Source organism: Pseudorca crassidens, chromosome 3, assembly GCF_039906515.1.
Source record: "Pseudorca crassidens isolate mPseCra1 chromosome 3, mPseCra1.hap1, whole genome shotgun sequence".
Lineage (NCBI taxonomy): Eukaryota > Metazoa > Chordata > Mammalia > Artiodactyla > Delphinidae > Pseudorca > Pseudorca crassidens.
In genome coordinates, this window is record NC_090298.1 from 72472112 (window position 1) to 72485300 (window position 13189).

Here is a 13189-nt window from a genome sequence, read left to right on the forward strand (position 1 = left end):
GACAGTTATGTTATGGATAATTAAATTTCATTATTATTATTTTGCTATGAACTTACAGTATAGCAAAAAGAACAAATAGACTCCTCAGCTTCTTTACCTCTAGTAACAAGCTTCATTGTACATTAGTTTTTACCATCAGTAAATAAATATATAAATATTAAATGATACTGAGCTGGAGAGGATCTATTAAAACCAGTCTTTTAGGGAAATTATTCTAATGGTAGTACTCAGGATAAGAGAGAGAGAAATGATGGGAAGCACAGTAGGAGGTTCCTGCAGTAAAATCCATGTGTTAGACGAAAGAACCTTGAAACAGAGGGAAGCAGAAGGGATGAAGAACAAAAGGCCAGCTTGAGAGACATCATGAAGATGATGGCATTTTTGATAGGGAAAAATCAGGATAACTGAGTGTTTGAATCTGACTACCTGTTGAGAGAAATGGGGAAATCGAGAGAGTTGGTTTTGTGGCAAGACTGTCTAAGTCAGAGTGATGATACAACTATTCCTTTCATGATCGGTGACAACTTTTATTGTTATATTCTACACTATTGGCACCATAAATAGTTATTTTATCAATATTACACATAAGAATCCAATCATTTGGAATAATCAGGTCTGCCTACATTGAATAATTCTAGCCTAGAGCAAAAATTGCTCTGAAATAGCCTTCTTTTTTTTTTCCCTCAGTTATTCATTAGATAAATATATTACTGAGCACCTACCTTGAGCATGTTTGTCACATTCAAAGAACAACAAGGGGGCAGATGGGACAGGAATTATGTGAGCTGGGGTAGAATGGGAAGAGATCAGAGAAGTAAGGGGGTAGACTGGTAGCAACTTATAAAACTACATAAGCCATCATTAGGACTTAACTTTCATTTGAAATGAGAAAAAAAAAAACTGTTAAAGGTTTGGGGCAGAGGAGTGATGTGATCCACCTTATGAATTTTAAAATGTCACTCTGGACACTTGTTGAGAAAACACCATGGGGAGCCAGGCAGGAGAAGGGAGACCAGTTAGAATTTGTTGTTGCAATAACTCAGGTGAGATTTGATGGGACAAGTGTAACAGTGGTGGAGATAGTGAGAAGTACTCAAACTCTGAATTTGAATTAGATTTTGAAGGCAGAACCAATAGGATTTGTTATAAGTGGAGTGTATCAGTTAGGAATTTAGAAACTGTATTCATCAATTAGGAACAGAACTCTACCTAGACTGTTTTTTTTTTTTTAATGTAAAATAATCCCAGAAGTAGGCCATTCAAAAAGGTGTGGTGGCTCTCTGTGTCTTCTATCCAGCTAAGTCGGACCTTTTAAACAACCTTTCCAGAAGTCCTACAAAATATTAACATTTTGACTTATAACTCCTTAGCTAGAGCTTAGTCACAAGGCTATGCTTAACTACAAGGAGTGTCTGGGAAATGAAGTCTCTCAAGTGAGAATATTATTGCTCCCTGCCAAAAAACCCTGAGGTTCTGATACTAAGGAAATAGGAAGAATAGATATTGGTGGTACCTAGCAGCTTCTGCTACATGGGTATGAGATAAACTGAGAGGTCAAGGATGACCAGAAGAAAAGGGCTTTTCCCATTCCTATGGCATGGACCCTTTTAGCCCTTGGTGAAGCTTATGAACCACCCTCTTAGAACAATGTTTTAAGTGTATGAAATGAAATGCTTAAGATTACAAAGGAAGCCAATTATATTGAAATATTGTTATCAAAATATTAGAAAATATGTGATATACATGCTTCTTCATAATTGCTCCTATAATTCAAAACAATGATAAGTATTAAAGATATTTTGAAATTTCTGCAACAACTGTATATGATATAAAAATATCTGTGATTTTTATTGGTGACAATGTCACAGATACTACTAACACTACTGTGGTTTATTGCCTGTGATCATAAATGAAGGAAATATTAAATTTTAGTTATAGGTTCATGGTATTATAGGTGTAAATTTTTCCAAGTTTATAGACTCCATCACCCCTTGAGCCTTCATGAACCCAAAGTTAAGGAACCCTTTCCAAAAGGATTTTAGCCTGTGCAACTGGAAGGATATAAGATGCCATTACTGAGGTTTGAGAGAAAAAAATCCAAAGTCCATTTTTGGACATATTAAATTTGTGATGTCTATTTTACTAGTTAGGTTTAGATTCAGTTAAAATAACAGAAAAATTCAAACTATCAGTGGCTTACATAACATTAACACATAAAGGTCTGAGATAGGCAGTCCAGAGTTGGCACGATGGCCCCACTATGTCAGTCACCCAGGATCCTTTCATCTTGTTGCTCCACCATGTTTTTTCATTCCTAAGTTTCCTCTATGGTCCAAGATGGGTTTTGGACCTGAATCATTATATCCATTCTAAATGCGTAGAACAGAATTCTGGCAAAAAGGTAAATATTTGTTGAATGAATACGATAGAGACACAAATATTGTAGTCATCTTCCCAGAAGTAACAGCTCAAGTTTTAAGAGGAGATGAAATTTTTAAGGAAGAGAAATAGTTATGAGTGTGTGTATACATACACACATATATGTATATATAAAAGCATATATATTTGAGATTTTTCCTTAAAAATCTAATTTTTATATAAAAGTTTTGTTTGTGTATATATACATTCACATGGAAAACACACACACACACACACACACACACACACACGTGTAGAAGGGTCTGCATTTAGAAGGGGTTCTACACTCAGCTTAATGCTCTGCCATTGCCATCTTGAAACTTTTCATGATTTCTGAACAAGGCGCCCCACATTTTCATTTTGCACTGTGTCCCACAAATTAAGTAGCTGGTCCTCTGAACAGACTTTTTGTTTTGGTGATCCAAAACCTTAGATCAGTCTTGAGACTGTACTTTGTCTGCTGGAGAAAACAAAACCATGATAAATCTTGAGCTAATAGTCCTGGAATACAAATGTGAATCACAAGTTTTAACTCCCACATAAAGTCTTAGTTCCCAGCAGATAATACCTATGCTAAGATACACATATAGAATTATTAAGTAGCCAAACACATACCTGAATAAGCACATATAGTGACTTGATGGAATCTAGATTAATACTGCTTTTCTGTAGTCACAATTTGCAATACAGGACAAAGAAATTCAACTTCCTTGCTTGTCAGAAAAGCCTCTTAAGTGGAATTCCAGGTTTTGAACTATTTAATCTTTAATGGATGACACCAAAACATAAAGTTAAAAATAAGTTGGCAGTGAAACAAAAACACTGGTGGCAGATAAGTTTAAAAAAAAAAAAAATTCTTGACAGACTATATCACTAGAAATGCAGCTGGTTCTAATCTGCATTCACCAGCTACTTTTTCCTCATTCAAGCATAGGCTGCTCTTCATCCTCTAACCAGCCAAGGTGACTGTCACTGTCAGTCCCAAATATAAAGGAAGCCAGCTTGGAGAAATGTTTTGGGCGTTTTGCCTAGTCTAAGAAAAGAAAAGGAGACGACCAAATCGTCATTTGTCACAACTGGATTTTTTAAATTTAAAAATATGTTGATTACTTCAATCCAAAAGACCGTGGATATCTTGGAAATGGTGGAAAGAAAATATGAGTCAACAGATCTATTGCTTAAAGTTACCTAAACTGACATTCAAAATTTCAGTATAATAATATTTCTAGCAGAGGTTCTTAACCCATTCTCTGAGCGTCAGAATCACCTCTGGAAATTTTAAGCACTCAGATATCCAGGCTTTTAAAATTACAGCCCTTCAGTTATACTTTTTTAATTGGTTTGTGTGCATCCCAGACATTCATATTTTTAACACTCCTACATGATTTATATGTACAGTCAGGCTGAGAATTGTTATTTCTCTCACTTTTATATAAAGATATTAAAATATCTATTTTCCTATCACCCAAATACCTCTGGATTTTTTTTTTCTTTTTCTTTTTTAAATTGTAGGGCAGGTCTGGGATGGTCTGACTTAAACTTTAGAGTTAATAGTAGACTTGCAATTCACTTTTGGTGAGTCCTGTGATTACCTGAGAAAGATAGGCAGCCATCTGCAAAACAGCTACAGAAATCAGTATGTTTTGAGCTGATTCACACAATTTTAAAGAAGGCTTATGCAGCACAGCATGCTCCAGGGTGAAGAACAGCAGGATTTTATTTAACAATAGCCAATGGACTTCCATGCAGTGCTGGGAAGGCCACTAACTGATGTGATAAAAGTTCAACTACTTGGACACCTTGGGAAATAAAGCATTTTAGGTGGCAATTTTCTGGATAGCTGTTTGTTTCTTCCTTTAAGCTTTAAAACCTACTTTAATCATTTGGGATACAAATAGTTCTCAACTGTGTTACAGACTTACTATTTTCCTAAGAATTTTATTGAGTATAATTTAATCTTTTCTTTTTAATACAGATTCTTAATCATTATCAACTATTATGGAGTAATCAGTCAAGAAATTGTAAAGAAAGGTAGAAATGGTGAGGTGAGCCAGGGTTATCCAAGGTCAATAGGACCTGCTTTCTAACTTGAAGGCCCAGAGAATCATTCTTATCATAGATGTTAAAAGATAAACTGAGGCATATTAAAAATGTTAAGAGTTTATTTGAGCAAAATTCAATTTGAATTAGGCCGCATCCAATCTAGCAGATAGAAAGGAGCTCCAGGGAGCTATACAAAATGAAAGACTTTTATAGCCTTAAGGGAGCAGGAACAAGGAAGTTATACTAGGTAAAAAAGCAGGTGGTTATTGCAAAGTTGCTTTTTTTTAGGGGATTACAGGGATCTATCAGGCAGATTACCTAACTAGTGGTGATCAGGCAATTCCTGATTGACTGATTTAAGATTCCATTTCTGGTAGTGCTGAAACTGTAATTAAATTGTCTTGGTTTGGTGACATGGGGCTTAGAATAAGCAACTCCATTTTGGGCCTGTTGTCTTGTTTTTACCATAGGCTAGAGCCATGATCATATAAGATTAAACTCATACTCACTGGGGGGAGGGATAGTACAAGAATGCCAAGTTTGTAACTCTAACTCTCTCACACTGGAAATACTGATGTTAACCTAGCACGCTTTTGCTAATCTTCAAGTTCCAAGGGAAGCCAAATCAAAATTAGAAACTAATTTATAGATTCATCTTAAGAAATCTTAGAGGCTCAAGACAGTTTTCTCTATGTATAGGGAGTATAATGTAGTGGTGAAGAGTGTAGACTCTGGAATCAAGCTGCCTGGATTTTAATCCTATTTCATTCATCTGTGAACTTTTGGTCTCAGGTTCCCCATCTGCCACAAAAGAGTGGAGGATGGCAAGCTATCACCAATACTTACTTTATGTACTTTGTTGTGAGGAACAAATAATGTAAGCAAAACAAAACAGAGTTGGGCATATGATAAATTCTGTAAAAAAATAAAATAAATTTTGTATAAGCAGGCAAATATGGGAGTAAGTCATATTAAAAGATAATTATCAAAAACAGTTAAAAACGGGAATTCCCTGGTGGTCCAGTGTTTAGGACTTCACGCTTCCATTGCAGGCGACATGGGTTCGATCCCTGGTCGGGGAATTAAGACTCTGCAAGCCACTGGTGCACCCAAATAAATAAATACTTAAAAAAAAAACCAAAAAAAAAAAAATTAAAATCAAGCTCTGATATAGCTATAAAGTATACATGTATCAAAGGTTCTACTTAACTTATTCCTAATGAGAGAACCAGGAAAATGTCATAACTGATTCAAAGGCAAAGTTAAAGAATGAAGTTTTTTTTTTTTTTTTTTTAACATGTTAGTCAGAGTTTATTTTTTTCTGAGGAACAGAAACTCATTGCAGCTCGGCCCCTCCTTTCCCAATGGAAGAAAGCATGTTATTTAAAGCAGTGCTTCTTAAACCATCTGTGGTGAAAAATCAGGTGTTTGTTTTGTTTTGAAAAGCTTTTTTTAAAATTAATTTATTTTATTTTATTTATTTTGGCTGTGTTGTGTCTTCATTGCTGCATGCAGGCTTTCTCTAGTTGCGGCGAGCAGGGGCTACTCTTCATTGTGGTGCACGGGCTTCTCATTGAGGTGGCTTCTCTTGTTGTGGAGCACAGGCTCTAGGCGCACCTGCTTCAGTAGTTGTGGCTCACGGGCTCTAGAGTGCAGGCTCAGTAGTTGTGGCACACGGGATGTGGGATCTTCCCAGACCCAGGCTTGAACCTGTGTCCCCTGCATTGGTAGGTGGATCTTTAACCACTGCGCCACCAGGAAAGCCCTTGTTTAGTTTTTAATTTTATTTATTTTTGGCTGTGCTGGGTCTTCGTTGCTGCATGTGGGCTTTCTCTAGTTGCAGCAAGCAGGGATGGAGATATTTATAAATCAGAAATACTGAAATGAATTTGCAGAGGGACTTAAAACTTGCTTTTTGGGGTGAGAGGGTCCCTATTGTCCTTCCACCAGAAAAAAATATATTTACACTTCTATAGACAAGGATTTTATACATTGCTATTTACTCTTCCAAGGCTAGGAAAACAAACCCAAGCAACTCTCTGACCAGGTTTCATAGACAGTACCTATAAATTTGGGGAAATCCCTCATTCTTGAGGTCTCCAAAATATAAGAGTATATCTGGACTGCCAGGAAGGAAAATTCCTTACCATTTGTCAGTCTGGAGCTGTCTTGGTCCCTTCAGCCTTCTATACCAAAAATATCATAGACTAGGTGGTTTATAGACAACAGAAATTTATTGCTTACAGTTCTGGAGACTGGGAAGTCCAAGATCAAGGGAGATTCCATGTCTGGTGAAGGCCTGCTTCCTCATTCGTAGATAGTCATTTTTTCATTGTGTCCTTACATGGCAGAGGGGCAAGGGAACTCTCTGGATACTCTTTTATATGGGCACAAATTCCATTCATGCAGGCCCTGCTCTCATGACCTAATCATCTCCCAAAGGCCCCATGTCCAAATACCAGCACATTCAGTTTCAACATATGAATCTGGGGGGGCAAAAACATTCAGTGTATATCAGAGACCCCATAAGGCAGGAACACGCCAACTTTCCTGAAAGGACTCTGTAGGCACCAACTTACAATTTATTTAACTTTGAATTCTTTTGGTATTTATGCCTTTTTGAATGACACTAAATTTATAAATAGCTTAGGAAGTATAGATATCTTTATGATATGGAGTCTCCTTGTCAAAAACTATGATTGCTAATAGGTACAAAGTTTCTTTTTAAGATGATAAAAATGTTCTGGAATTAGATAGCGGTGTTGGTTGCACACTTTAGTGAATATACTTAAAAGTACTGAATTATACACTTTAACATGGTGATTGTTATGGTATGTAAATTATACCTCAATGATAAACATTTTTTAAAAAGTTAGTGTAGAAAAGCACATGCATAGCCTCCCCTGTCATTAACATCCCCCATCAGAGTGGTGCATTTGTTACAGTTGATAAATCTACATTGACACATCATAATCATGCAAAGTTCATAGTTTGCCTTAGGATTCTATCTTGGTGTTGTACATTCTATGGGTTTGAACAGAGGTGCAATGACTTGTATCCATCGTGATAATATTACAGAGAGTATTTTTACAACCCTAAAAATCCTTTCTGCTCCACCTATCCATACCTGCCCCGGACCCCAACCCCTGGCAACCACTGATCTTTTTACTTTATCCATAGTTTTGCCTTTTCCAGAATGTCATACGACTAGAACCATATAGTATGTAGCCTTTTCAGAATGGCTTCTTTCACTAAGTAATATCAGTTTGAGTTTTCTCCATATCTATTCATGGCTTGATAGCTCATTTCTTTTTCTTCTTCCAGTTTTATTGAGATATCATTGATATGCAGCACTGTATAAGGTATACAGCATAATGATTTGACTTACATACATCATGAAATGATTATCACAATAAGTTTAGTGAAATCCATCATATCATATAGATACAGAATTAAAGAAATATAAAAAACTTTTTCTTGTGGTGAGAACCCTTAGGACTTACTTTCTTAACAACTTTGATATATGACATACAGCAGTGTTAATTATATTTATCACGTTGTATATTATATCCCTAGTAATAATTTATCTTATAACTGGGAGTTTGTACCTTCTGACTGTCTTCATCTAATTCCCCCTCTCCCACTCCCTGACTCTGGTAACCACAAATCTGATCTCCTTTTCTATGAGTTAGTTAGTTTGCTTGTTTTTGATGTATAATTGACCAACAACACTACGTTAATTCCTGTTACACAACAGAGTAATCCGATATTTCTATACATTTCAAAATGATTACCATGATAAGTATAGTTACAATATGTCACCACAAAGATATTACAAAGTTGCTGACTATATTCCCCACAGTGTACATTTCATACCCTTGACTCATTTGTTTTGCAACTGGAAGTTTATACCTATTAATCTTCCTCACCTATTTCTTTCCTCCCTTTCCTCCCCCCACCCCGAACCTCCTGTTTATTCTCTGTAACTATAACACAGTTTGTTTTCTTTTTTCATTTTTTTTCACTTAAATTATAATGATATTTATTTTAAATAGTCACAACATCTGACACTTCAAAAAAAGATACCACTAATAAATAACAAAAGTAGAAATATCAAAGTTACAGCAGACATAATGTTTAGCTGAGAATCACTTCAACAGAGTAAAGCTCTTAAGATATCAGACAGACCAATATTTGTTTGGAAGAAGGTGTGCAACTTTCTTACTGTATAGGCTTACAGACAAGGCCCTGATTCTATGTGGTAAAGGTTACAGTCATAAAACCTAAAATTTTAGCACAATTGTGCTTCAGACTAAATTTTCGATAGTTGTGCTCATCTACACAGGATGTTATGGAATGCATTACCAGTATCCAATATGTATACATTCTTAACATTTCTGAAAATAGAGCAAAATTAATAGGTGCTGCTATTCACATCTCAGGTTTTATGACTGGCAAGTCTTAATGCTCCTAGACTTTGGGGTGTACAAGGTAGCAGTATTTTAAATTTGTTTAGGTAGAATGTAGGGAAGATCAGGATCAAATGGACATTCATTTCTTGACTGTAGTGCCATTAGCCCTCAATTAACTCTTTATAGGGAATGGTTAAGCCATCAAAAACTAAACCGATAGTTTTTATATTAAAATGCTTCTCCATACTAGTAACACTTTGAAGTCACTAAAAACTAAGTATTTACCTTGTAGAGGAAACACACAGAAATTAACTGACAAACAGAAAAAAACAAATTATGAAAAATGCTAATCACCTAAACGGATCCATGTCCACCCTTTGTGTCTACTTCATACATTCTACCCACCCACCCCACTCCAAAAAAGATTCAGGTCATTATGTCCCAAAGCAATGTATTCTTGAATTACTTTAAGAGAGACAAACTGCTCTGTAGTGTATAACCTATTTAGGTCTACACATTCTAGGGTGATGCACTTCCATTGTCCTAGCTCTCAAATTTGGAAATCTGCTCAGGTTCAGTCTCTTTTTAAAACCTTTCCAAATAAACATAATTAGAATTTGGGATCCGTAGATTCAAAGACAGTACAGGTTATATGACTCCTCCTTTTTTTTTGGATTAAATAAAAGCCACATGATTCTGTGTGGCTAAACACTAAATCTGAATTATTCGTGTCTGGCATTGAGTAAACATATTTTTAAGTTCATTCTGCGGGACTTCATTAACTACTTCGGGTTCTGCAGCGTTCTTCTGAACCTTTGCCACTGCAAAGTTTATCCCCTAGGTTAATCCAGCTTGGGTAATATTAGCAACCTGGACCATGCAACTTCGAATCTTTGCAAAGGGAGAGACTGCTCTGCTGCTACAGCCCTCTGAAGGAGAAGGAGTTACGTGAAGCCTTCTCTCAAGTTCAGGTGTGCCAGATTCGGAGCTGGGGGTCTTTTGAGATACAATTGAATGCACTGGTTCGACTGACAAAAGATGTGGGCCTGCTGCAGAAAAAGACACATCTAATTGAGATGGTCGAGAAGGTATCTGTTCCGTTGATTCAAAGTGAGTTTCTTCGTTAGAAACTCGATTGGTCATTTGATTTCCTTCCTCACTAGCCTGCTAAGAAACAGACCTGGTTTCTGACAGCTGGGTCATCTTGTTTTATGCATCTTGAACAAATCTGTGGCAATAAATATCCACAGGCTAGGTAAAGCCAGTCAATGTGTGTATGTCGTCAGCAGAAGGACTTTTCTTCAAAGAAGACGCATAGCCTTTTCCAAGCCCACTTTCATGAGCAAGCGTAACCTCTGAAGGAACATGAACGCTAATATCAGTGCTGCTAATAGACTGGGATGGACCGCCTAATCGAGGTATTGAAGCAATAATACCACAACTAGGAAGAACATAGTCTACTGGCCCTACATTCTCTAAAGAGTTTGCTAGCTGCCTGTCTTCATCAGACTTGGAATTTGTAAGGAATTCATCAGAGTGGTATGAGTCATTATCTGAACACATTTCCCCGTCTGACTCAGCCTGGGCTTCATTATCCATCACACTAGTGTTTTCCATGGTTTCAAGACTACTATCTGATTTCCAAAGATTTACTTTTAAGTTTGGTTTCAGAAAGTTAACTTTCATTTCAGGTTTTGTAAAGTTTCCTAGCTTTCGTAGAATGACAATATTTACATTGGATTTGGTCTGTTTCACTTTTTGATTTAGAGATGAAAATTTGCTCATTAAAAAATTTTCCCCTGGGCCAAAGAGCCTTGGTTTTGAGATCTGGTGCCAATGATGTCTTCATGAGGTTTACTGCTCTTCCTCTCAAGCTTTTTCTCTATTATAGGTACATCTAATCCCATGGCTTCCTTGGTGATCTGCAGCATCTCTGCAATGCACTGAAGGGTATCTTTTCCATCCTCTTCTGCATTGAGCATTACAGCTCTCAGGGTTAGGGAATAGCCACTTGCTTCTTTATATCTGTAGTGCAGTCGCACGCAGCAGAACTCTGCCTTACCAAAAAGAGTGGGTTCAGGACCTATTTCAATTTTTTTCCAGGTCTTCTAGACTTAGTCGTTGATACTGGTTTACTTTGTCAACTTCATCATCATAATAGGCCACGTAGTAGGCAGAGTTGGAAAGCAGTAACAACACATCCACGTCTCTGTGAGCAGCATCAATGAGGGTGCACCCTTAAAACTGTCGCTCGAGCCAAGCCAGAAAAATTACATCACGACACGTATTTTAATATGAAATAAATTCTAAACCTACTAATTAGTGTTACTTTATCTTAGCTTCTATTCTGACACTAATATTTACATTAGTCAGACATGATCTCGGTCAAAAGCATTATGTCCAGAACGAAAAGCACTTGGCACCTTAACAGGCAGTGGAGAAAAATGTCAGCCCTCCCCGCGCCCGCATTTCTACCAGTGTAAGCTGCAGTAAATACTTAATTTCCCTCCCCTCTTAAACAGAAAAAAAAAAAAAAAAAAAAACCCACACTTTTTCTTTTTAAACACGGACAAGAAAACCCCTTTCAGGACTTCCCGGCCCCCCACGCCTGCAGCTTTGGAAGCAAGGGCTGCGCTGCTCGTTTTTCTCTTCCCGCCATTCAGGCATCCCCTCCTTCCACACGATGAACACGAACCCCGCCAGCACCACATGCAGGCCCACCACCGCGACAATGGTCGCGCAAAAGCCACTGTCCTCAGGGGACATTAACAGGAGGCTTTGGAAAAGCAGTAATTTTCAGGAAGAATACAACCCCACGGGAACTTTAACCAGAAGTCCTGCAAAAAGGAGAAAAATCTTGAAAAGTCATCGCCAGGCGGCCGCCTGCGGGCTTGGGCTCTGCAGCGTTGCCGGCTGCATCGCCCAGGGCGGTCGCCTGCCGCTGGGCGGTCGGAGGAGGCCGGTGGGAGCGCGGCACCTCGTCAGTCCGTCGGTCCGTCCACGAGTGGAAGCTCAGTCAGAGCTGCCTGCACCAGAGCTAACACCTGCAGCGACTGCCTATTTTGTTTTTTAAGATTCCACATATGAGTGAAATTATACAGTATTTGCCTTTCTCTGTTTGACATTCTCTCTCTGATTTTGGTATCAGGGTGATGCTGATCTCGTGGATTGAGTGCAGAAGGGTACCTTCTTCTGCAATTTTTTGGAATAGTTTGAGAAGGATAGGTGTTAACTTATCTCTAAATGTTTGGTAGAATTCACCTGTGAAGCCATCTGGTGTTGGCATTTGTTTGTTGGGATTTTTTTTTGTTACTAATTCAATTTCATTACTGGTCTGTTCGTATTTTCTGTTTCTTCCTGGTTCAATATTGGGAGATTGTACATTTCTTCTAGGTTTTTCATTTTATTGCTGTGTAGCTGTTTGTAGTAATCTCTTATGATCCATTATGTTTCTGTAGTGTCAGTTGTAACTTCTCCTTTTTCATTTCTGATTTTATTGATTTGGGCCCTCTCTCTTTTCTTGTGGATGAGTCTGGCTAAAGATTTGTCAATTTTGTTTATCTCTTCAAGAACTAGATCTTTGTTTCTTTGATCTTTTCTATTTTTTTTTAGTCTCTATTTCATTTATTTCTGCTCTGTTCTTTATGATTTCTATCTAATAACTTTGGGTTTTGTTTATTCTCCTTTTAGTTCCTTTAGATATAAGGTTAGGTTGTTTACTTGAGATATTTCCTATTTCCTAATGTAGGTTTGCATGGCTATAAACTTTCCTTTTAGAACTGCTTTTTCATTTGTCTCCAGGTATTTTTAAAATTTTTTTATTTTAAGTTTTGGCTGTGTTCGGTCTTCGTGGCTGCACACAGGCTTTCTCTAGTTGCGGCGAGCAGGGGCTACTCTTTGTTGCAGTGTGTGTGCTTCTCATTGCGGTGGCTTCTCTGGTTGTGGAGCACAGTCTCTAGGCACACAGGCTTCAGTAGTTGTGGCACACAGGCGCCATAGTTGTGGCTCGTGGGCTCTAGAGCGCAGGCTCAATAGTTTTGGCACACGGGCTTAGTTGCTCCACGGCACGTGGGAACTTCCTGGACCAGGGCTCAAACCTGTGTTCCCTGCAATGGCAGGTAGATTCTTAACCACGGCACCACCAAGGAAGTCCCTCCAGGTATTATTTGATTTCCTCTTTGATTTCATCACGTGATCCATTAGTTGTTTAGCAGCATATTATTTAGCCTCCACATGTTTGTATTTTTTGCAGTTTTTTTTTTTCTTACAGTTGATTTCTAGTCTCACAGCATTGTGGTTGGAAAAGGTGCTTGATA

General features: G+C 37.7%; 1 pseudogene; it reads right to left on the bottom strand.

Annotated features, from left to right (window-relative positions):
- Positions 1-9502: 9502 nt before the first annotated feature.
- Positions 9503-11111, bottom strand: LOC137220743 (phosphatidylinositide phosphatase SAC2 pseudogene; annotated as a pseudogene).
- Positions 11112-13189: the final 2078 nt, after the last annotated feature.